This window comes from Salmo salar, chromosome 06, assembly GCF_965601325.2.
Source record: "Salmo salar chromosome 06, fSalSal1, whole genome shotgun sequence".
Classification (NCBI taxonomy): Eukaryota; Metazoa; Chordata; class Actinopteri; order Salmoniformes; family Salmonidae; genus Salmo; species Salmo salar.
Genome location: NC_138296.1, coordinates 16,576,428 through 16,601,256, shown reverse-complemented (window position 1 = coordinate 16,601,256; position 24,829 = coordinate 16,576,428). Strand labels below are relative to the sequence as shown.

The 24,829-nt window shown below is 42.7% G+C and overlaps 1 protein-coding gene across 1 annotated transcript in view; it reads right to left on the bottom strand.

Annotated features, from left to right (window-relative positions):
- The window catches only part of LOC106591327 (transmembrane protein 235), a 61,514-nt gene that overhangs the window by 22,688 nt on the left and 13,997 nt on the right, over positions 1–24,829 (bottom strand). The gene's annotated exons all lie outside the window — the stretch shown is intronic.

Genomic DNA, 24,829 nt, shown 5'->3' with positions numbered 1-24,829 from the left:
ATATCCTGGTTCAATCAGGTCAAAACCACCAAGTAGCCTCTAATATCCTGGTTCCATCAGGTCAAAACAGCCCAGAAGACTAATATCCTGGCTCAATCAGGTCAAAACAGCCCAGAAGACTCTGATATCCTGGTTCAATCAGGTCAAAACAGCCAAGTAGACTCTAATATCCTGGTTCAATCAGGTCAAAACCACCAAGTAGACTCTAATATCGTGGTTCAATCAGGTCAAAACAGCCCAGAAGACTCTAATATCCTGGTTCAATCAGGTCAAAGCATCCCAGAAGACTCAGATATCCTGGTTCAATCAGGTCAAAACAGCCCAGAAGAATCTGATATCCTGCTGCAATCAGGCCAGAACAGCCAAGTAGCCTCTGATAGCCTGGTTCAATCATGCCAAAATAGCCAAGTAGACTCTGATATCCTGTTTCAATCATGCCAAAACAGCCAAGTAGCCTCTGATATCCTGGTTCAATCATGCCAAAACCAGCCAAGCAGACTGTAATATCCTGGTTCAATCAAGTCAAAACCACCAAGTAGTCTCTAATATCCTGGTTCAATCAGGCAAAAACAGACAAGTAGCCTCTAATATCCTGGTTCAATCAGGCCAAAACCACCAAGTAGACTCTAATATCCTGGTTCAATCAGGTCAAAACATCCAAGTAGACTCTGATATCCTGGTTCAATCAGGTCAAAACAGCCAAGTAGACTCTAATATCCTGGTTCAATCAGGTCAAAACCACCAAGTAGTCTATAATATCCTGGTTCAATCAGGTCAAAACAGCCCAGAAGACTCTGATATCCTGGTTCAATCATGCCAAAACAGCCAAGTAGCCTCTGATATCCTGGTTCAATCATGCGAAAACCACCAAGTAGACTCTAATATCCTGGTTCAATCAGGTCAAAACAAACAAGTAGACTCTGATATCCTGGTTCAATCAGGTCAACACAGCCAAGTAGACTCTAATATCCTGGTTCAATCAGGTCAAAACCACCAAGTAGACTCTAATATCCTGGTTCAATCAGGTCAAAACAGCCCAGAAGACTCTAATATCCTGGTTCAATCAGGTCAAAGCATCCCAGAAGACTCAGATATCCTGGTTCAATCAGGTCAAAACAGCCCAGAAGAATCTGATATCCTGCTGCAATCAGGCCAAAACAGCCAAGTAGCCTCTGATAGCCTGGTTCAATCATGCCAAAATAGCCAAGTAGACTCTGATATCCTGTTTCAATCATGCCAAAACAGCCAAGTAGCCTCTGATATCCCGGTTCAATCATGCCAAAACCACCAAGCAGACTGTAATATCCTGGTTCAATCAAGTCAAAACCACCAAGTAGACTCTAATATCCTGGTTCAATCAGGTCAAAACCACCAAGTAGACTCTAATATCCTGGTTCAATCAGGCCAAAACCACCAAGTAGACTTTGATATCCTGGTTCAATCAGGTCAAAACCACCAAGTAGACTCTGATATCCTGGTTCAATCAGGTCAAAACCACCAAGTAGACTCTAATATCCTGGTTCAATCAGGTCAAAACCACCAAGTAGACTCTAATATCCTGGTTCAATCAGGTCAAAACCACTAAGTAGACTCTAATATCCTGGTTCAATCAGGCCAAAACCACCAAGTAGACTGATATCCTGGTTCAATCAGGTCAAAACCACCAAGTAGACTCTAATATCCTGGTTCAATCAGGTCAAAACAGCCCAGAAGACTCTAATATCCTGGTTCAATCAGGTCAAAACAGCCAAGTAGACTCTAATATCCTGGTTCAATCAGGTCAAAACCACCAAGTAGACTCTAATATCCTGGTTCAATCAGGTCAAAACAGCCCAGAAGACTCTAATATCCTGGTTCAATCAGATCAAAACAGCCCAGAAGACTCTAATATCCTGGTTCAATCAGGTCAAAACAGCCAAGTAGACTATAATATCCTGGTTCAATCAGGTCAAAACCACCAAGTAGTCTCTAATATCCTGGTTCAATCAGGCCAAAACAGACCAGAAGACTAATATCCTGGCTCAATCAGGTCAAAACAGCCCAGAAGACTCTGATATCCTGGTTCAATCAGGTCAAAACAGCCCAGAAGACTGATATCCTGGTTCAATCAGGTCAAAACAGCCCAGAAGACTCTGATATCCTGGTTCAATCAGGTCAAAACATCCCAGAAGACTCTGATATCCTGGTTCAATCAGGTCAAAACAGCCCAGAAGACTCTGATATCCTGGTTCAATCAGGTCAAAACAGCCCAGAAGACTCTAATATCCTGGTTCAATCAGGTCAAAACAGCCCAGAAGACTCTAATATCCTGGTTCAATCAGGTCAAAACAGCCAAGTAGACTCTAATATCCTGGTTCAATCAGGTCAAAACCACCAAGTAGCCTCTAATATCCTGGTTCCATCAGGTCAAAACAGCCCAGAAGACTAATATCCTGGCTCAATCAGGTCAAAACAGCCCAGAAGACTCTGATATCCTGGTTCAATCAGGTCAAACAGCCCAGAAGACTCTGATATCCTGGTTCAATCAGGTCAAAACAGCCAAGTAGACTCTAATATCCTGGTTCAATCAGGTCAAAACAGCCAAGTAGACTCTAATATCCTGGTTCAATCAGGTCAAAACCACCAAGTAGACTCTAATATCCTGGTTCAATCAGGTCAAAACAGCCCAGAAGACTCTAATATCCTGGTTCAATCAGATCAAAACAGCCCAGAAGACTCTGATATCCTGGTTCAATCAGGTCAAAACAGCCAAGTAGACCCTAATATCCTGGTTCAATCAGGTCAAAACCACCAAGTAGACTCTAATATCCTGGTTCAATCAGGTCAAAACAGCCCAGAAGACTCTAATATCCTGGTTCAATCAGATCAAAACAGCCCAGAAGACTCTAATATCATGGTTCAATCAGGTCAAAACAGCCAAGTAGACTATAATATCCTGGTTCAATCAGGTCAAAACCACCAAGTAGTCTCTAATATCCTGGTTCAATCAGGCCAAAACAGCCCAGAAGACTAATATCCTGGCTCAATCAGGTCAAAACAGCCCAGAAGACTCTGATATCCTGGTTCAATCAGGTCAAAACAGCCCAGAAGACTGATATCCTGGTTCAATCAGGTCAAAACAGCCCAGAAGACTCTGATATCCTGGTTCAATCAGGTCAAAACAGCCCAGAAGACTCTGATATCCTGGTTCAATCAGGTCAAAACCACCAAGTAGACTCTAATATCCTGGTTCAATCAGGTCAAAACCACCAAGTAGACTCTAATATCCTGGTTCAATCAGGTCAAAACCACTAAGTAGACTCTAATATCCTGGTTCAATCAGGCCAAAACCACCAAGTAGACTTTGATATCCTGGTTCAATCAGGTCAAAACCACCAAGTAGACTCTAATATCCTGGTTCAATCAGGTCAAAACAGCCCAGAAGACTCTAATATCCTGGTTCAATCAGGTCAAAACAGCCAAGTAGACTCTAATATCCTGGTTCAATCAGGTCAAAACCACCAAGTAGACTCTAATATCCTGGTTCAATCAGGTCAAAACAGCCCAGAAGACTCTAATATCCTGGTTCAATCAGGTCAAAACAGCCAAGTAGACGATAATATCCTGGTTCAATCAGGTCAAAACCACAAAGTAGTCTCTAATATCCTGGTTCAATCAGGCCAAAACAGACCAGAAGACTAATATCCTGGCTCAATCAGGTCAAAACAGCCCAGAAGACTCTGATATCCTGGTTCAATCAGGTCAAAACAGCCCAGAAGACTGATATCCTGGTTCAATCAGGTCAAAACCACCAAGTAGACTCTAATATCCTGGTTCAATCAGGTCAAAACCACTAAGTAGACTCTAATATCCTGGTTCAATCAGGCCAAAACCACCAAGTAGACTTTGATATCCTGGTTCAATCAGGTCAAAACCACCAAGTAGACTCTAATATCCTGGTTCAATCAGGTCAAAACAGCCCAGAAGACTCTAATATCCTGGTTCAATCAGGTCAAAACAGCCAAGTAGGCTCTGATAGCCTGGTTCAATCATGCCAAAATAGCCAAGTAGACTCTGATATCCTGTTTCAATCATGCCAAAACAGCCAAGTAGCCTCTGATATCCTGGTTCAATCATGCCAAAACCACCAAGCAGACTGTAATATCCTGGTTCAATCAAGTCAAAAGCACCAAGTAGACTCTAATATCCTGGTTCAATCAGGCAAAAACAGACAAGTAGCCTCTAATATCCTGGTTCAATCAGGCCAAAACCACCAAGTAGACTCTAATATCCTGGTTCAATCAGGTCAAAACATCCAAGTAGACTCTGATATCCTGGTTCAATCAGGTCAAAACAGCCAAGTAGACTCTAATATCCTGGTTCAATCAGGTCAAAACCACCAAGTAGTCTATAATATCCTGGTTCAATCATGCCAAAACAGCCAAGTAGCCTCTGATATCCTGGTTCAATCATGCGAAAACCACCAAGTAGACTCTAATATCCTGGTTCAATCAGGTCAAAACAAACAAGTAGACTCTGATATCCTGGTTCAATCAGGTCAAAACAGCCAAGTAGACTCTAATATCCTGGTTCAATCAGGTCAAAACCACCAAGTAGACTCTAATATCCTGGTTCAATCAGGTCAAAACAGCCCAGAAGACTCTAATATCCTGGTTCAATCAGGTCAAAGCATCCCAGAAGACTCAGATATCCTGGTTCAATCAGGTCAAAACAGCCCAGAAGAATCTGATATCCTGCTGCAATCAGGCCAAAACAGCCAAGTAGCCTCTGATAGCCTGGTTCAATCATGCCAAAATAGCCAAGTAGACTCTGATATCCTGTTTCAATCATGCCAAAACAGCCAAGTAGCCTCTGATATCCTGGTTCAATCATGCCAAAACCACCAAGCAGACTGTAATATCCTGGTTCAATCAAGTCAAAACCACCAAGTAGTCTCTAATATCCTGGTTCAATCAGGCAAAAACAGACAAGTAGCCTCTAATATCCTGGTTCAATCAGGCCAAAACCACCAAGTAGACTCTAATATCCTGGTTCAATCAGGTCAAAACATCCAAGTAGACTCTGATATCCTGGTTCAATCAGGTCAAAACAGCCAAGTAGACTCTAATATCCTGGTTCAATCAGGTCAAAACCACCAAGTAGTCTATAATATCCTGGTTCAATCAGGTCAAAACAGCCCAGAAGACTCTGATATCCTGGTTCAATCATGCCAAAACAGCCAAGTAGCCTCTGATATCCTGGTTCAATCATGCGAAAACCACCAAGTAGACTCTAATATCCTGGTTCAATCAGGTCAAAACAAACAAGTAGACTCTGATATCCTGGTTCAATCAGGTCAACACAGCCAAGTAGACTCTAATATCCTGGTTCAATCAGGTCAAAACCACCAAGTAGACTCTAATATCCTGGTTCAATCAGGTCAAAACAGCCCAGAAGACTCTAATATCCTGGTTCAATCAGGTCAAAGCATCCCAGAAGACTCAGATATCCTGGTTCAATCAGGTCAAAACAGCCCAGAAGAATCTGATATCCTGCTGCAATCAGGCCAAAACAGCCAAGTAGCCTCTGATAGCCTGGTTCAATCATGCCAAAATAGCCAAGTAGACTCTGATATCCTGTTTCAATCATGCCAAAACAGCCAAGTAGCCTCTGATATCCTGGTTCAATCATGCCAAAACCACCAAGCAGACTGTAATATCCTGGTTCAATCAAGTCAAAACCACCAAGTAGACTCTAATATCCTGGTTCAATCAGGTCAAAACCACCAAGTAGACTCTAATATCCTGGTTCAATCAGGCCAAAACCACCAAGTAGACTTTGATATCCTGGTTCAATCAGGTCAAAACCACCAAGTAGACTCTGATATCCTGGTTCAATCAGGTCAAAACCACCAAGTAGACTCTAATATCCTGGTTCAATCAGGTCAAAACCACCAAGTAGACTCTAATATCCTGGTTCAATCAGGTCAAAACCACTAAGTAGACTCTAATATCCTGGTTCAATCAGGCCAAAACCACCAAGTAGACTGATATCCTGGTTCAATCATGCCAAAACCACCAAGCAGACTGTAATATCCTGGTTCAATCAAGTCAAAAGCACCAAGTAGACTCTAATATCCTGGTTCAATCAGGCAAAAACAGACAAGTAGCCTCTAATATCCTGGTTCAATCAGGCCAAAACCACCAAGTAGACTCTAATATCCTGGTTCAATCAGGTCAAAACATCCAAGTAGACTTTGATATCCTGGTTCAATCAGGTCAAAACAGCCAAGTAGACTCTAATATCCTGGTTCAATCAGGTCAAAACCACCAAGTAGACTCTAATATCCTGGTTCAATCAGGTCAAAACAGCCCAGAAGACTCTAATATCCTGGTTCAATCAGGTCAAAGCATCCCAGAAGACTCAGATATCCTGGTTCAATCAGGTCAAAACAGCCCAGAAGAATCTGATATCCTGCTGCAATCAGGCCAAAACAGCCAAGTAGCCTCTGATAGCCTGGTTCAATCATGCCAAAATAGCCAAGTAGACTCTGATATCCTGTTTCAATCATGCCAAAACAGCCAAGTAGCCTCTGATATCCTGGTTCAATCATGCCAAAACCACCAAGCAGACTGTAATATCCTGGTTCAATCAAGTCAAAACCACCAAGTAGTCTCTAATATCCTGGTTCAATCAGGCAAAAACAGACAAGTAGCCTCTAATATCCTGGTTCAATCAGGCCAAAACCACCAAGTAGACTCTAATATCCTGGTTCAATCAGGTCAAAACATCCAAGTAGACTCTGATATCCTGGTTCAATCAGGTCAAAACAGCCAAGTAGACTCTAATATCCTGGTTCAATCAGGTCAAAACCACCAAGTAGTCTATAATATCCTGGTTCAATCAGGTCAAAACAGCCCAGAAGACTCTGATATCCTGGTTCAATCATGCCAAAACAGCCAAGTAGCCTCTGATATCCTGGTTCAATCATGCGAAAACCACCAAGTAGACTCTAATATCCTGGTTCAATCAGGTCAAAACAAACAAGTAGACTCTGATATCCTGGTTCAATCAGGTCAACACAGCCAAGTAGACTCTAATATCCTGGTTCAATCAGGTCAAAACCACCAAGTAGACTCTAATATCCTGGTTCAATCAGGTCAAAACAGCCCAGAAGACTCTAATATCCTGGTTCAATCAGGTCAAAGCATCCCAGAAGACTCAGATATCCTGGTTCAATCAGGTCAAAACAGCCCAGAAGAATCTGATATCCTGCTGCAATCAGGCCAAAACAGCCAAGTAGCCTCTGATAGCCTGGTTCAATCATGCCAAAATAGCCAAGTAGACTCTGATATCCTGTTTCAATCATGCCAAAACAGCCAAGTAGCCTCTGATATCCTGGTTCAATCATGCCAAAACCACCAAGCAGACTGTAATATCCTGGTTCAATCAAGTCAAAACCACCAAGTAGACTCTAATATCCTGGTTCAATCAGGTCAAAACCACCAAGTAGACTCTAATATCCTGGTTCAATCAGGCCAAAACCACCAAGTAGACTTTGATATCCTGGTTCAATCAGGTCAAAACCACCAAGTAGACTCTGATATCCTGGTTCAATCAGGTCAAAACCACCAAGTAGACTCTAATATCCTGGTTCAATCAGGTCAAAACCACCAAGTAGACTCTAATATCCTGGTTCAATCAGGTCAAAACCACTAAGTAGACTCTAATATCCTGGTTCAATCAGGCCAAAACCACCAAGTAGACTGATATCCTGGTTCAATCAGGTCAAAACCACCAAGTAGACTCTAATATCCTGGTTCAATCAGGTCAAAACAGCCCAGAAGACTCTAATATCCTGGTTCAATCAGGTCAAAACAGCCAAGTAGACTCTAATATCCTGGTTCAATCAGGTCAAAACCACCAAGTAGACTCTAATATCCTGGTTCAATCAGGTCAAAACAGCCCAGAAGACTCTAATATCCTGGTTCAATCAGATCAAAACAGCCCAGAAGACTCTAATATCCTGGTTCAATCAGGTCAAAACAGCCAAGTAGACTATAATATCCTGGTTCAATCAGGTCAAAACCACCAAGTAGTCTCTAATATCCTGGTTCAATCAGGCCAAAACAGACCAGAAGACTAATATCCTGGCTCAATCAGGTCAAAACAGCCCAGAAGACTCTGATATCCTGGTTCAATCAGGTCAAAACAGCCCAGAAGACTGATATCCTGGTTCAATCAGGTCAAAACAGCCCAGAAGACTCTGATATCCTGGTTCAATCAGGTCAAAACATCCCAGAAGACTCTGATATCCTGGTTCAATCAGGTCAAAACAGCCCAGAAGACTCTGATATCCTGGTTCAATCAGGTCAAAACAGCCCAGAAGACTCTAATATCCTGGTTCAATCAGGTCAAAACAGCCCAGAAGACTCTAATATCCTGGTTCAATCAGGTCAAAACAGCCAAGTAGACTCTAATATCCTGGTTCAATCAGGTCAAAACCACCAAGTAGCCTCTAATATCCTGGTTCCATCAGGTCAAAACAGCCCAGAAGACTAATATCCTGGCTCAATCAGGTCAAAACAGCCCAGAAGACTCTGATATCCTGGTTCAATCAGGTCAAACAGCCCAGAAGACTCTGATATCCTGGTTCAATCAGGTCAAAACAGCCAAGTAGACTCTAATATCCTGGTTCAATCAGGTCAAAACAGCCAAGTAGACTCTAATATCCTGGTTCAATCAGGTCAAAACCACCAAGTAGACTCTAATATCCTGGTTCAATCAGGTCAAAACAGCCCAGAAGACTCTAATATCCTGGTTCAATCAGATCAAAACAGCCCAGAAGACTCTGATATCCTGGTTCAATCAGGTCAAAACAGCCAAGTAGACTCTAATATCCTGGTTCAATCAGGTCAAAACCACCAAGTAGACTCTAATATCCTGGTTCAATCAGGTCAAAACAGCCCAGAAGACTCTAATATCCTGGTTCAATCAGATCAAAACAGCCCAGAAGACTCTAATATCATGGTTCAATCAGGTCAAAACAGCCAAGTAGACTATAATATCCTGGTTCAATCAGGTCAAAACCACCAAGTAGTCTCTAATATCCTGGTTCAATCAGGCCAAAACAGCCCAGAAGACTAATATCCTGGCTCAATCAGGTCAAAACAGCCCAGAAGACTCTGATATCCTGGTTCAATCAGGTCAAAACAGCCCAGAAGACTGATATCCTGGTTCAATCAGGTCAAAACAGCCCAGAAGACTCTGATATCCTGGTTCAATCAGGTCAAAACATCCCAGAAGACTCTGATATCCTGGTTCAATCAGGTCAAAACAGCCCAGAAGACTCTGATATCCTGGTTCAATCAGGTCAAAACAGCCCAGAAGACTCTAATATCCTGGTTCAATCAGGTCAAAACAGCCCAGAAGACTCTAATATCCTGGTTCAATCAGGTCAAAACAGCCAAGTAGACTCTAATATCCTGGTTCAATCAGGTCAAAACCACCAAGTAGCCTATAATATCCTGGTTCCATCAGGTCAAAACAGCCCAGAAGACTAATATCCTGGCTCAATCAGGTCAAAACAGCCCAGAAGACTCTGATATCCTGGTTCAATCAGGTCAAACAGCCCAGAAGACTCTGATATCCTGGTTCAATCAGGTCAAAACAGCCAAGTAGACTCTAATATCCTGGTTCAATCAGGTCAAAACCACCAAGTAGACTCTAATATCCTGGTTCAATCAGGTCAAAACAGCCCAGAAGACTCTAATATCCTGGTTCAATCAGATCAAAACAGCCCAGAAGACTCTGATATCCTGGTTCAATCAGGTCAAAACAGCCAAGTAGACTATAATATCCTGGTTCAATCAGGTCAAAACCACCAAGTAGACTCTAATATCCTGGTTCAATCAGGTCAAAACAGCCCAGAAGACTCTAATATCCTGGTTCAATCAGATCAAAACAGCCCAGAAGACTCTAATATCCTGGTTCAATCAGGTCAAAACAGCCAAGTAGACTATAATATCCTGGTTCAATCAGGCCAAAACAGACCAGAAGACTAATATCCTGGCTCAATCAGGTCAAAACAGCCCAGAAGACTCTGATATCCTGGTTCAATCAGGTCAAAACAGCCCAGAAGACTGATATCCTGGTTCAATCAGGTCAAAACAGCCCAGAAGACTCTGATATCCTGGTTCAATCAGGTCAAAACATCCCAGAAGACTCTGATATCCTGGTTCAATCAGGTCAAAACAGCCCAGAAGACTCTGATATCCTGGTTCAATCAGGTCAAAACAGCCCAGAAGACTCTAATATCCTGGTTCAATCAGGTCAAAACAGCCCAGAAGAATCTAATATCCTGGTTCAATCAGGTCAAAACAGCCAAGTAGACTCTAATATCCTGGTTCAATCAGGTCAAAACCACCAAGTAGCCTCTAATATCCTGGTTCCATCAGGTCAAAACAGCCCAGAAGACTAATATCCTGGCTCAATCAGGTCAAAACAGCCCAGAAGACTCTGATATCCTGGTTCAATAAGGTCAAACAGCCCAGAAGACTCTGATATCCTGGTTCAATCAGGTCAAAACAGCCAAGTAGACTCTAATATCCTGGTTCAATCAGGTCAAATCGGCCAAGTAGACTCTAATATCCTGGTTCAATCAGGTCAAAACCACCAAGTAGACTCTAATATCCTGGTTCAATCAGGTCAAAACAGCCCAGAATACTCTAATATCCTGGTTCAATCAGATCAAAACAGCCCAGAAGACTCTGATATCCTGGTTCAATCAGGTCAAAACAGCCAAGTAGACTCTAATATCCTGGTTCAATCAGGTCAAAACCACCAAGTAGACTCTAATATCCTGGTTCAATCAGGTCAAAACAGCCCAGAAGACTCTAATATCCTGGTTCAATCAGGTCAAAACAGCCAAGTAGACTATAATATCCTGGTTCAATCAGGTCAAAACCACCAAGTAGTCTCTAATATCCTGGTTCAATCAGGCCAAAACAGCCCAGAAGACTAATATCCTGGCTCAATCAGGTCAAAACAGCCCAGAAGACTCTGATATCCTGGTTCAATCAGGTCAAAACAGCCCAGAAGACTGATATCCTGGTTCAATCAGGTCAAAACAGCCCAGAAGACTCTGATATCCTGGTTCAATCAGGTCAAAACATCCCAGAAGACTCTGATATCCTGGTTCAATCAGGTCAAAACAGCCCAGAAGACTCTGATATCCTGGTTCAATCAGGTCAAAACAGCCCAGAAGACTCTAATATCCTGGTTCAATCAGGTCAAAACAGCCCAGAAGACTCTAATATCCTGGTTCAATCAGGTCAAAACAGCCAAGTAGACTCTAATATCCTGGTTCAATCAGGTCAAAACCACCAAGTAGCCTATAATATCCTGGTTCCATCAGGTCAAAACAGCCCAGAAGACTAATATCCTGGCTCAATCAGGTCAAAACAGCCCAGAAGACTCTGATATCCTGGTTCAATCAGGTCAAACAGCCCAGAAGACTCTGATATCCTGGTTCAATCAGGTCAAAACAGCCAAGTAGACTCTAATATCCTGGTTCAATCAGGTCAAAACCACCAAGTAGACTCTAATATCCTGGTTCAATCAGGTCAAAACAGCCCAGAAGACTCTAATATCCTGGTTCAATCAGGTCAAAACAGCCAAGTAGACTCTAATATCCTGGTTCAATCAGGTCAAAACCACCAAGTAGACTCTGATATCCTGGTTCAATCAGGTCAAAACAGCCCAGAAGACTCTAATATCCTGGTTCAATCAGATCAAAACAGCCCAGAAGACTGATATCCTGGTTCAATCAGGTCAAAACAGCCAAGTAGACTATAATATCCTGGTTCAATCAGGTCAAAACCACCAAGTAGACTCTAATATCCTGGTTCAATCAGGTCAAAACAGCCCAGAAGACTCTAATATCCTGGTTCAATCAGATCAAAACAGCCCAGAAGACTCTAATATCCTGGTTCAATCAGGTCAAAACAGCCAAGTAGACTATAATATCCTGGTTCAATCAGGCCAAAACAGCCCAGAAGACTAATATCCTGGCTCAATCAGGTCAAAACAGCCCAGAAGACTCTGATATCCTGGTTCAATCAGGTCAAAACAGCCCAGAAGACTGATATCCTGGTTCAATCAGGTCAAAACAGCCCAGAAGACTCTGATATCCTGGTTCAATCAGGTCAAAACAGCCAAGTAGACTCTAATATCCTGTTTCAATCAGGTCAAAACCACCAAGTAGCCTATAATATCCTGGTTCCATCAGGTCAAAACAGCCCAGAAGACTAATATCCTGGCTCAATCAGGTCAAAACAGCCCAGAAGACTCTGATATCCTGGTTCAATCAGGTCAAACAGCCCAGAAGACTCTGATATCCTGGTTCAATCAGGTCAAAACAGCCAAGTAGACTCTAATATCCTGGTTCAATCAGGTCAAAACCACCAAGTAGACTCTAATATCCTGGTTCAATCAGGTCAAAACAGCCCAGAAGACTCTAATATCCTGGTTCAATCAGATCAAAACAGCCCAGAAGACTCTTATATCCTGGTTCAATCAGGTCAAAACAGCCAAGTAGACTCTAATATCCTGGTTCAATCAGGTCAAAACCACCAAGTAGACTCTAATATCCTGCTTCAATCAGGTCAAAACAGCCCAGAAGACTCTAATATCCTGGTTCAATCAGATCAAAACAGCCCAGAAGACTCTAATATCCTGGTTCAATCAGGTCAAAACAGCCAAGTAGACTCTAATATCCTGGTTCAATCAGGCCAAAACAGCCCAGAAGACTAATATCCTGGCTCAATCAGGTCAAAACAGCCCAGAAGACTCTGATATCCTGGTTCAATCAGGTCAAAACAGCCCAGAAGACTGATATCCTGGTTCAATCAGGTCAAAACAGCCCAGAAGACTCTGATATCCTGGTTCAATCAGGTCAAAACATCCCAGAAGACTCTGATATCCTGGTTCAATCAGGTCAAAACAGCCCAGAAGACTCTGATATCCTGGTTCAATCAGGTCAAAACAGCCCAGAAGACTCTAATATCCTGGTTCAATCAGGTCAAAACAGCCCAGAAGACTCTAATATCCTGGTTCAATCAGGTCAAAACAGCCAAGTAGACTCTAATATCCTGGTTCAATCAGGTCAAAACCACCAAGTAGCCTATAATATCCTGGTTCCATCAGGTCAAAACAGCCCAGAAGACTAATATCCTGGCTCAATCAGGTCAAAACAGCCCAGAAGACTCTGATATCCTGGTTCAATCAGGTCAAAACATCCCAGAAGACTCTGATAGCCTGGTTCAATCAGGCCAAAACAGCCAAGTAGACTCTAATATCCTGGTTCAATCAGGTCAAAACAGCCAAGTAGACTCTAATATCCTGGTTCAATCAGGTCAAAACCACCAAGTAGACTCTAATATCCTGGTTCAATCAGGTCAAAACAGCCCAGAATACTCTAATATCCTGGTTCAATCAGGTCAAAACAGCCCAGAAGACTCTAATATCCTGGTTCAATCAGATCAAAACAGCCCAGAAGACTCTAATATCCTGGTTCAATCAGGTCAAAACAGCCAAGTAGACTATAATATCCTGGTTCAATCAGGCCAAAACAGCCCAGAAGACTAATATCCTGGCTCAATCAGGTCAAAACAGCCCAGAAGACTCTGATATCCTGGTTCAATCAGGTCAAAAAAGCCCAGAAGACTGATATCCTGGTTCAATCAGGTCAAAACAGCCCAGAAGACTCTGATATCCTGGTTCAATCAGGTCAAAACAGCCAAGTAGACTCTAATATCCTGTTTCAATCAGGTCAAAACCACCAAGTAGCCTATAATATCCTGGTTCCATCAGGTCAAAACAGCCCAGAAGACTAATATCCTGGCTCAATCAGGTCAAAACAGCCCAGAAGACTCTGATATCCTGGTTCAATCAGGTCAAACAGCCCAGAAGACTCTGATATCCTGGTTCAATCAGGTCAAAACAGCCAAGTAGACTCTAATATCCTGGTTCAATCAGGTCAAAACCACCAAGTAGACTCTAATATCCTGGTTCAATCAGGTCAAAACAGCCCAGAAGACTCTAATATCCTGGTTCAATCAGATCAAAACAGCCCAGAAGACTCTTATATCCTGGTTCAATCAGGTCAAAACAGCCAAGTAGACTCTAATATCCTGGTTCAATCAGGTCAAAACCACCAAGTAGACTCTAATATCCTGCTTCAATCAGGTCAAAACAGCCCAGAAGACTCTAATATCCTGGTTCAATCAGATCAAAACAGCCCAGAAGACTCTAATATCCTGGTTCAATCAGGTCAAAACAGCCAAGTAGACTATAATATCCTGGTTCAATCAGGCCAAAACAGCCCAGAAGACTAATATCCTGGCTCAATCAGGTCAAAACAGCCCAGAAGACTCTGATATCCTGGTTCAATCAGGTCAAAACAGCCCAGAAGACTGATATCCTGGTTCAATCAGGTCAAAACAGCCCAGAAGACTCTGATATCCTGGTTCAATCAGGTCAAAACATCCCAGAAGACTCTGATATCCTGGTTCAATCAGGTCAAAACAGCCCAGAAGACTCTGATATCCTGGTTCAATCAGGTCAAAACAGCCCAGAAGACTCTAATATCCTGGTTCAATCAGGTCAAAACAGCCCAGAAGACTCTAATATCCTGGTTCAATCAGGTCAAAACAGCCAAGTAGACTCTAATATCCTGGTTCAATCAGGTCAAAACCACCAAGTAGCCTATAATATCCTGGTTCCATCAGGTCAAAACAGCCCAGAAGACTAATATCCTGGCTCAATCAGGTCAAAACAGCCCAGAAGACTCTGATATCCTGGTTCAATCAGGTCAAAACATCCCAGAAGACTCTGATATCCTGGTTCAATCAGGTCAAAACAGCCAAGTAGACTCTAATATCCTGGTTCAATCAGGTCAAAACCACCAAGTAGACTCTAATATCCTGGTTCAATCAGGTCAAAACAGCCCAGAATACTCTAATATCCTGGTTCAATCAGATCAAAACAGCCCAGAAGACTCTGATATCCTGGTTCAATCAGGTCAAAACAGCCAAGTAGACTCTAATATCCTGGTTCAATCAGGTCAAAACCACCAAGTAGACTCTAATATCCTGGTTCAATCAGGTCAAAACAGCCCAGAAGACTCTAATATCCTGGTTCAATCAGATCAAAACAGCCCAGAAGACTCTAATATCCTGGTTCAATCAGGTCAAAACAGCCAAGTAGACTCTAATATCCTGGTTCAATCAGGCCAAAACAGCCCAGAAGACTAATATCCTGGCTCAATCAGGTCAAAACAGCCCAGAAGACTCTGATATCCTGGTTCAATCAGGTCAAAACAGCCCAGAAGACTGATATCCTGGTTCAATCAGGTCAAAACATCCCAGAAGACTCTGATATCCTGGTTCAATCAGGTCAAAACAGCCCAGAAGACTCTGATATCCTGGTTCAATCAGGTCAAAACAGCCCAGAAGACTCTAATATCCTGGTTCAATCAGGTCAAAACAGCCCAGAAGACTCTAATATCCTGGTTCAATCAGGTCAAAACAGCCAAGTAGACTCTAATATCCTGGTTCAATCAGGTCAAAACCACCAAGTAGCCTATAATATCCTGGTTCCATCAGGTCAAAACAGCCCAGAAGACTAATATCCTGGCTCAATCAGGTCAAAACAGCCCAGAAGACTCTGATATCCTGGTTCAATCAGGTCAAACATCCCAGAAGACTCTGATAGCCTGGTTCAATCAGGCCAAAACAGCCAAGTAGACTCTAATATCCTGGTTCAATCAGGTCAAAACAGCCAAGTAGACTCTAATATCCTGGTTCAATCAGGTCAAAACCACCAAGTAGACTCTAATATCCTGGTTCAATCAGGTCAAAACAGCCCAGAATACTCTAATATCCTGGTTCAATCAGGTCAAAACAGCCCAGAAGACTCTAATATCCTGGTTCAATCAGATCAAAACAGCCCAGAAGACTCTAATATCCTGGTTCAATCAGGTCAAAACAGCCAAGTAGACTATAATATCCTGGTTCAATCAGGCCAAAACAGCCCAGAAGACTAATATCCTGGCTCAATCAGGTCAAAACAGCCCAGAAGACTCTGATATCCTGGTTCAATCAGGTCAAAAAAGCCCAGAAGACTGATATCCTGGTTCAATCAGGTCAAAACAGCCCAGAAGACTCTGATATCCTGGTTCAATCAGGTCAAAACAGCCAAGTAGACTCTAATATCCTGTTTCAATCAGGTCAAAACCACCAAGTAGCCTATAATATCCTGGTTCCATCAGGTCAAAACAGCCCAGAAGACTAATATCCTGGCTCAATCAGGTCAAAACAGCCCAGAAGACTCTGATATCCTGGTTCAATCAGGTCAAACAGCCCAGAAGACTCTGATATCCTGGTTCAATCAGGTCAAAACAGCCAAGTAGACTCTAATATCCTGGTTCAATCAGGTCAAAACCACCAAGTAGACTCTAATATCCTGGTTCAATCAGGTCAAAACAGCCCAGAAGACTCTAATATCCTGGTTCAATCAGGTCAAAACAGCCAAGTAGACTCTAATATCCTGGTTCAATCAGGTCAAAACCACCAAGTAGACTCTGATATCCTGGTTCAATCAGGTCAAAACAGCCCAGAAGACTCTAATATCCTGGTTCAATCAGATCAAAACAGCCCAGAAGACTGATATCCTGGTTCAATCAGGTCAAAACAGCCAAGTAGACTATAATATCCTGGTTCAATCAGGTCAAAACCACCAAGTAGACTCTAATATCCTGGTTCAATCAGGTCAAAACAGCCCAGAAGACTCTAATATCCTGGTTCAATCAGATCAAAACAGCCCAGAAGACTCTAATATCCTGGTTCAATCAGGTCAAAACAGCCAAGTAGACTATAATATCCTGGTTCAATCAGGCCAAAACAGCCCAGAAGACTAATATCCTGGCTCAATCAGGTCAAAACAGCCCAGAAGACTCTGATATCCTGGTTCAATCAGGTCAAAACAGCCCAGAAGACTGATATCCTGGTTCAATCAGGTCAAAACAGCCCAGAAGACTCTGATATCCTGGTTCAATCAGGTCAAAACAGCCAAGTAGACTCTAATATCCTGTTTCAATCAGGTCAAAACCACCAAGTAGCCTATAATATCCTGGTTCCATCAGGTCAAAACAGCCCAGAAGACTAATATCCTGGCTCAATCAGGTCAAAACAGCCCAGAAGACTCTGATATCCTGGTTCAATCAGGTCAAACAGCCCAGAAGACTCTGATATCCTGGTTCAATCAGGTCAAAACAGCCAAGTAGACTCTAATATCCTGGTTCAATCAGGTCAAAACCACCAAGTAGACTCTAATATCCTGGTTCAATCAGGTCAAAACAGCCCAGAAGACTCTAATATCCTGGTTCAATCAGATCAAAACAGCCCAGAAGACTCTTATATCCTGGTTCAATCAGGTCAAAACAGCCAAGTAGACTCTAATATCCTGGTTCAATCAGGTCAAAACCACCAAGTAGACTCTAATATCCTGCTTCAATCAGGTCAAAACAGCCCAGAAGACTCTAATATCCTGGTTCAATCAGATCAAAACAGCCCAGAAGACTCTAATATCCTGGTTCAATCAGGTCAAAACAGCCAAGTAGACTCTAATATCCTGGTTCAATCAGGCCAAAACAGCCCAGAAGACTAATATCCTGGCTCAATCAGGTCAAAACAGCCCAGAAGACTCTGATATCCTGGTTCAATCAGGTCAAAACAGCCCAGAAGACTGATATCCTGGTTCAATCAGGTCAAAACAGCCCAGAAGACTCTGATATCCTGGTTCAATCAGGTCAAAACATCCCAGAAGACTCTGATATCCTGGTTCAATCAGGTCAAAACAGCCCAGAAGACTCTGATATCCTGGTTCAATCAGGTCAAAACAGCCCAGAAGACTCTAATATCCTGGTTCAATCAGGTCAAAACAGCCCAGAAGACTCTAATATCCTGGTTCAATCAGGTCAAAACAGCCAAGTAGACTCTAATATCCTGGTTCAATCAGGTCAAAACCACCAAGTAGCCTATAATATCCTGGTTCCATCAGGTCAAAACAGCCCAGAAGACTAATATCCTGGCTCAATCAGGTCAAAACAGCCCAGAAGACTCTGATATCCTGGTTCAATCAGGTCAAAACATCCCAGAAGACTCTGATAGCCTGGTTCAATCAGGCCAAAACAGCCAAGTAGACTCTAATATCCTGGTTCAATCAGGTCAAAACAGCCAAGTAGACTCTAATATCCTGGTTCAATCAGGTCAAAACCACCAAGTAGACTCTAATATCCTGGTTCAATCAGGTCAAAACAGCCCAGAATACTCTAATATCCTGGTTCAATCAGGTCAAAACAGCCCAGAAGACTCTAATATCCTGGTTCAATCAGATCAAAACAGCCCAGAAGACTCTAATATCCTGGTTCAATCAGGTCAAAACAGCCAAGTAGACTATAATATCCTGGTTCAATCAGGCCAAAACAGCCCAGAAGACTAATATCCTGGCTCAATCAGGTCAAAACAGCCCAGAAGACTCTGATATCCTGGTTCAATCAGGTCAAAAAAGCCCAGAAGACTGATATCCTGGTTCAATCAGGTCAAAACAGCCCAGAAGACTCTGATATCCTGGTTCAATCAGGTCAAAACAGCCAAGTAGACTCTAATATCCTGTTTCAATCAGGTCAAAACCACCAAGTAGCCTATAATATCCTGGTTCCATCAGGTCAAAACAGCCCAGAAGACTAATATCCTGGCTCAATCAGGTCAAAACAGCCCAGAAGACTCTGATATCCTGGTTCAATCAGGTCAAACAGCCCAGAAGACTCTGATATCCTGGTTCAATCAGGTCAAAACAGCCAAGTAGACTCTAATATCCTGGTTCAATCAGGTCAAAACCACCAAGTAGACTCTAATATCCTGGTTCAATCAGGTCAAAACAGCCCAGAAGACTCTAATATCCTGGTTCAATCAGATCAAAACAGCCCAGAAGACTCTTATATCCTGGTTCAATCAGGTCAAAACAGCCAAGTAGACTCTAATATCCTGGTTCAATCAGGTCAAAACCACCAAGTAGACTCTAATATCCTGCTTCAATCAGGTCAAAACAGCCCAGAAGACTCTAATATCCTGGTTCAATCAGATCAAAACAGCCCAGAAGACTCTAATATCCTGGTTCAATCAGGTCAAAACAGCCAAGTAGACTATAATATCCTGGTTCAATCAGGCCAAAACAGCCCAGAAGACTAATATCCTGGCTCAATCAGGTCAAAACAGCCCAGAAGACTCTGATATCCTGGTTCAATCAGGTCAAAACAGCCCAGAAGACTGATATCCTGGTTCAATCAGGTCAAAACAGCCCAGAAGACTCTGATATCCTGGTTCAATCAGGTCAAAACATCCCAGAAGACTCTGATATCCTGGTTCAATCAGGTCAAAACAGCCCAGAAGACTCTGATATCCTGGTTCAATCAGGTCAAAACAGCCCAGAAGACTCTAATATCCTGGTTCAATCAGGTCAAAACAGCCCAGAAGACTCTAATATCCTGGTTCAATCAGGTCAAAACAGCCAAGTAGACTCTAATATCCTGGTTCAATCAGGTCAAAACCACCAAGTAGCCTATAATATCCTGGTTCCATCAGGTCAAAACAGCCCAGAAGACTAATATCCTGGCTCAATCAGGTCAAAACAGCCCAGAAGACTCTGATATCCTGGTTCAATCAGGTCAAAACATCCCAGAAGACTCTGATAGCCTGGTTCAATCAGGCCAAAACAGCCAAGTAGACTCTAATATCCTGGTTCAATCAGGTCAAAACAGCCAAGTAGACTCTAATATCCTGGTTCAATCAGGTCAAAACCACCAAGTAGACTCTAATATCCTGGTTCAATCAGGTCAAAACAGCCCAGAATACTCTAATATCCTGGTTCAATCAGATCAAAACAGCCCAGAAGACTCTGATATCCTGGTTCAATCAGGTCAAAACAGCCAAGTAGACTCTAATATCCTGGTTCAATCAGGTCAAAACCACCAAGTAGACTCTAATATCCTGGTTCAATCAGGTCAAAACAGCCCAGAAGACTCTAATATCCTGGTTCAATCAGATCAAAACAGCCCAGAAGACTCTAATATCCTGGTTCAATCAGGTCAAAACAGCCAAGTAGACTATAATATCCTGGTTCAATCAGGTCAAAACCACCAAGTAGTCTCTAATATCCTGGTTCAATCAGGCCAAAACAGCCCAGAAGACTAATATCCTGGCTCAATCAGGTCAAAACAGCCCAGAAGACTCTGATATCCTGGTTCAATCAGGTCAAAACAGCCCAGAAGACTGATATCCTGGTTCAATCAGGTCAAAACAGCCCAGAAGACTCTGATATCCTGGTTCAATCAGGTCAAAACATCCCAGAAGACTCTGATATCCTGGTTCAATCAGGTCAAAACAGCCCAGAAGACTCTGATATCCTGGTTCAATCAGGTCAAAACAGCCCACAAGACTCTAATATCCTGGTTCAATCAGGTCAAAACAGCCCAGAAGACTCTAATATCCTGGTTCAATCAGGTCAAAACAGCCAAGTAGACTCTAATATCCTGGTTCAATCAGGTCAAAACCACCAAGTAGCCTATAATATCCTGGTTCCATCAGGTCAAAACAGCCCAGAAGACTAATATCCTGGCTCAATCAGGTCAAAACAGCCCAGAAGACTCTGATATCCTGGTTCAATCAGGTCAAACAGCCCAGAAGACTCTGATATCCTGGTTCAATCAGGTCAAAACAGCCAAGTAGACTCTAATATCCTGGTTCAATCAGGTCAAAACCACCAAGTAGACTCTAATATCCTGGTTCAATCAGGTCAAAACAGCCCAGAAGACTCTAATATCCTGGTTCAATCAGGTCAAAACAGCCAAGTAGACTCTAATATCCTGGTTCAATCAGGTCAAAACCACCAAGTAGACTCTGATATCCTGGTTCAATCAGGTCAAAACAGCCCAGAAGACTCTAATATCCTGGTTCAATCAGGTCAAAACAGCCCAGAAGACTCTAATATCCTGGTTCAATCAGATCAAAACAGCCCAGAAGACTCTAATATCCTGGTTCAATCAGGTCAAAACAGCCAAGTAGACTCTAATATCCTGGTTCAATCAGGTCAAAACCACCAAGTAGACCCTAATATCCTGGTTCAATCAGGTCAAAACAGCCCAGAAGACTCTAATATCCTGGTTCAATCAGGTCAAAACAGCCAAGTAGACTCTAATATCCTGGTTCAATCAGATCAAAACAGCCCAGAAGACTCTAATATCCTGGTTCAATCAGGTCAAAACAGCCAAGTAGACTCTAATATCCTGGTTCAATCAGGTCAAAACCACCAAGTAGACTCTAATATCCTGGTTCAATCAGGTCAAAACAGCCCAGAAGACTCTAATATCCTGGTTCAATCAGGTCAAAACAGCCAAGTAGACTCTAATATCCTGGTTCAATCAGGTCAAAACCACCAAGTAGACTCTGATATCCTGGTTCAATCAGGTCAAAACAGCCCAGAAGACTCTAATATCCTGGTTCAATCAGATCAAAACAGCCCAGAAGACTCTGATATCCTGGTTCAATCAGGTCAAAACAGCCAAGTAGACTATAATATCCTGGTTCAATCAGGTCAAAACCACCAAGTAGACTCTAATATCCTGGTTCAATCAGGTCAAAACAGCCCAGAAGACTCTAATATCCTGGTTCAATCAGATCAAAACAGCCCAGAAGACTCTACTAATATCCTGGTTCAATCAGATCAAAACAGCCCAGAAGACTCTGATATCCTGGTTCAATCAGGTCAAAACAGCCCAGAAGACTGATATCCTGGTTCAATCAGGTCAAAACAGCCCAGAAGACTCTGATATCCTGGTTCAATCAGGTCAAAACATCCCAGAAGACTCTGATATCCTGGTTCAATCAGGTCAAAACAGCCCAGAAGACTCTGATATCCTGGTTCAATCAGGTCAAAACAGCCCAGAAGACTCTAATATCCTGGTTCAATCAGGTCAAAACAGCCCAGAAGACTCTAATATCCTGGTTCAATCAGGTCAAAACAGCCAAGTAGACTCTAATATCCTGGTTCAATCAGGTCAAAACCACCAAGTAGCCTATAATATCCTGGTTCCATCAGGTCAAAACAGCCCAGAAGACTAATATCCTGGCTCAATCAGGTCAAAACAGCCCAGAAGACTCTGATATCCTGGTTCAATCAGGTCAAACAGCCCAGAAGACTCTGATATCCTGGTTCAATCAGGTCAAAACAGCCAAGTAGACTCTAATATCCTGGTTCAATCAGGTCAAAACCACCAAGTAGACTCTAATATCCTGGTTCAATCAGGTCAAAACAGCCCAGAAGACTCTAATATCCTGGTTCAATCAGGTCAAAACAGCCAAGTAGACTCTAATATCCTGGTTCAATCAGGTCAAAACCACCAAGTAGACTCTGATATCCTGGTTCAATCAGGTCAAAACAGCCCAGAAGACTCTAATATCCTGGTTCAATCAGGTCAAAACAGCCCAGAAGACTCTAATATCCTGGTTCAATCAGATCAAAACAGCCCAGAAGACTCTAATATCCTGGTTCAATCAGGTCAAAACAGCCAAGTAGACTCTAATATCCTGGTTCAATCAGGTCAAAACCACCAAGTAGACTCTAATATCCTGGTTCAATCAGGTCAAAACAGCCCAGAAGACTCTAATATCCTGGTTCAATCAGGTCAAAACAGCCAAGTAGACTCTAATATCCTGGTTCAATCAGATCAAAACAGCCCAGAAGACTCTAATATCCTGGTTCAATCAGGTCAAAACAGCCAAGTAGACTCTAATATCCTGGTTCAATCAGGTCAAAACCACCAAGTAGACTCTAATATCCTGGTTCAATCAGGTCAAAACAGCCCAGAAGACTCTAATATCCTGGTTCAATCAGGTCAAAACAGCCAAGTAGACTCTAATATCCTGGTTCAATCAGGTCAAAACCACCAAGTAGACTCTGATATCCTGGTTCAATCAGGTCAAAACAGCCCAGAAGACTCTAATATCCTGGTTCAATCAGATCAAAACAGCCCAGAAGACTCTGATATCCTGGTTCAATCAGGTCAAAACAGCCAAGTAGACTATAATATCCTGGTTCAATCAGGTCAAAACCACCAAGTAGACTCTAATATCCTGGTTCAATCAGGTCAAAACAGCCCAGAAGACTCTAATATCCTGGTTCAATCAGATCAAAACAGCCCAGAAGACTCTATATCCTGGTTCAATCAGGTCAAAACAGCCAAGTAGACTATAATATCCTGGTTCAATCAGGCCAAAACAGCCCAGAAGACTAATATCCTGGCTCAATCAGGTCAAAACAGCCCAGAAGACTCTGATATCCTGGTTCAATCAGGTCAAAACAGCCCAGAAGACTGATATCCTGGTTCAATCAGGTCAAAACAGCCCAGAAGACTCTGATATCCTGGTTCAATCAGGTCAAAACATCCCAGAAGACTCTGATATCCTGGTTCAATCAGGTCAAAACAGCCCAGAAGACTCTGATATCCTGGTTCAATCAGGTCAAAACAGCCCAGAAGACTCTAATATCCTGGTTCAATCAGGTCAAAACAGCCCAGAAGACTCTAATATCCTGGTTCAATCAGGTCAAAACAGCCAAGTAGACTCTAATATCCTGGTTCAATCAGGTCAAAACCACCAAGTAGCCTATAATATCCTGGTTCCATCAGGTCAAAACAGCCCAGAAGACTAATATCCTGGCTCAATCAGGTCAAAACAGCCCAGAAGACTCTGATATCCTGGTTCAATCAGGTCAAAACATCCCAGAAGACTCTGATAGCCTGGTTCAATCAGGCCAAAACAGCCAAGTGGCTGATTCCTTGCCATTACCACAGGGTATTTTCCCCCAAATACCATGATCAGCAATCACTCCACCCTCTGATCAATGCTCCATCAAATATTGAAATGATCCATTTAAATGCTGTTTTGCTGTTTAGCACTCCTCCTGATCAGAACCAAGACAATGTAGCTGTATACCAGCAATGATATCAGCTGTGTAACACAATAAGATTTGATCAGAATGTGGATTCAGAAAGTGAATGATCTGTTGTAGTGTCAGTGGGAGGAAAGGCGTGTTTTTTTCAGTAAGATACATCTGTTCTTGACAGCTGCCACAGTTGGCTGCTCTATGTTAGCGTTTCTCATAAGTTGGCAATCGCAAATTAACTCTCATCTTCTTATCTAGAAGTCTAGGCTGTACTCTCTCTCTCTCTCTCTCTCTCTCTCTCTGTGTGTATATACAGTATAAACATATTGTTTTAATAATTAGTATAACGTTGATCTTAATTATCATAACCCACAATGGCGTTTAAAGACTGCAAAGCTGGCAGTCAGTTGGTTGGTTGTTTTGAGTTTGAAATGCCAGTGGTTGAGGTTGAGAAGTCAAAAAGCGGAGACAGTGGAGATGGCAGAGGTGTGCGGTGATGGCAGAGGTGTGCGGTGATGGAAGAGGTGTGCGGTGATGGAAGAGGTGTACGGTGATGGCAGAGGTGTACGGTGATGGAAGAGGTGTGCGGTGATGGCAGAGGTGTGCGGTGATGGCAGAGGTGTGCGGTGATGGAAGAGGTGTGCGGTGATGGCAGAGGTGTGCGGTGATGGCAGAAGTGTGCGGTGATGGAAGAGGTGTGCGGTGATGGCAGAGGTGTGCGGTGATGGCAGAGGTGTGCGGTGATGGCAGAGGTGTACGGTGATGGCAGAGGTGTGCGGTGATGGAAGAG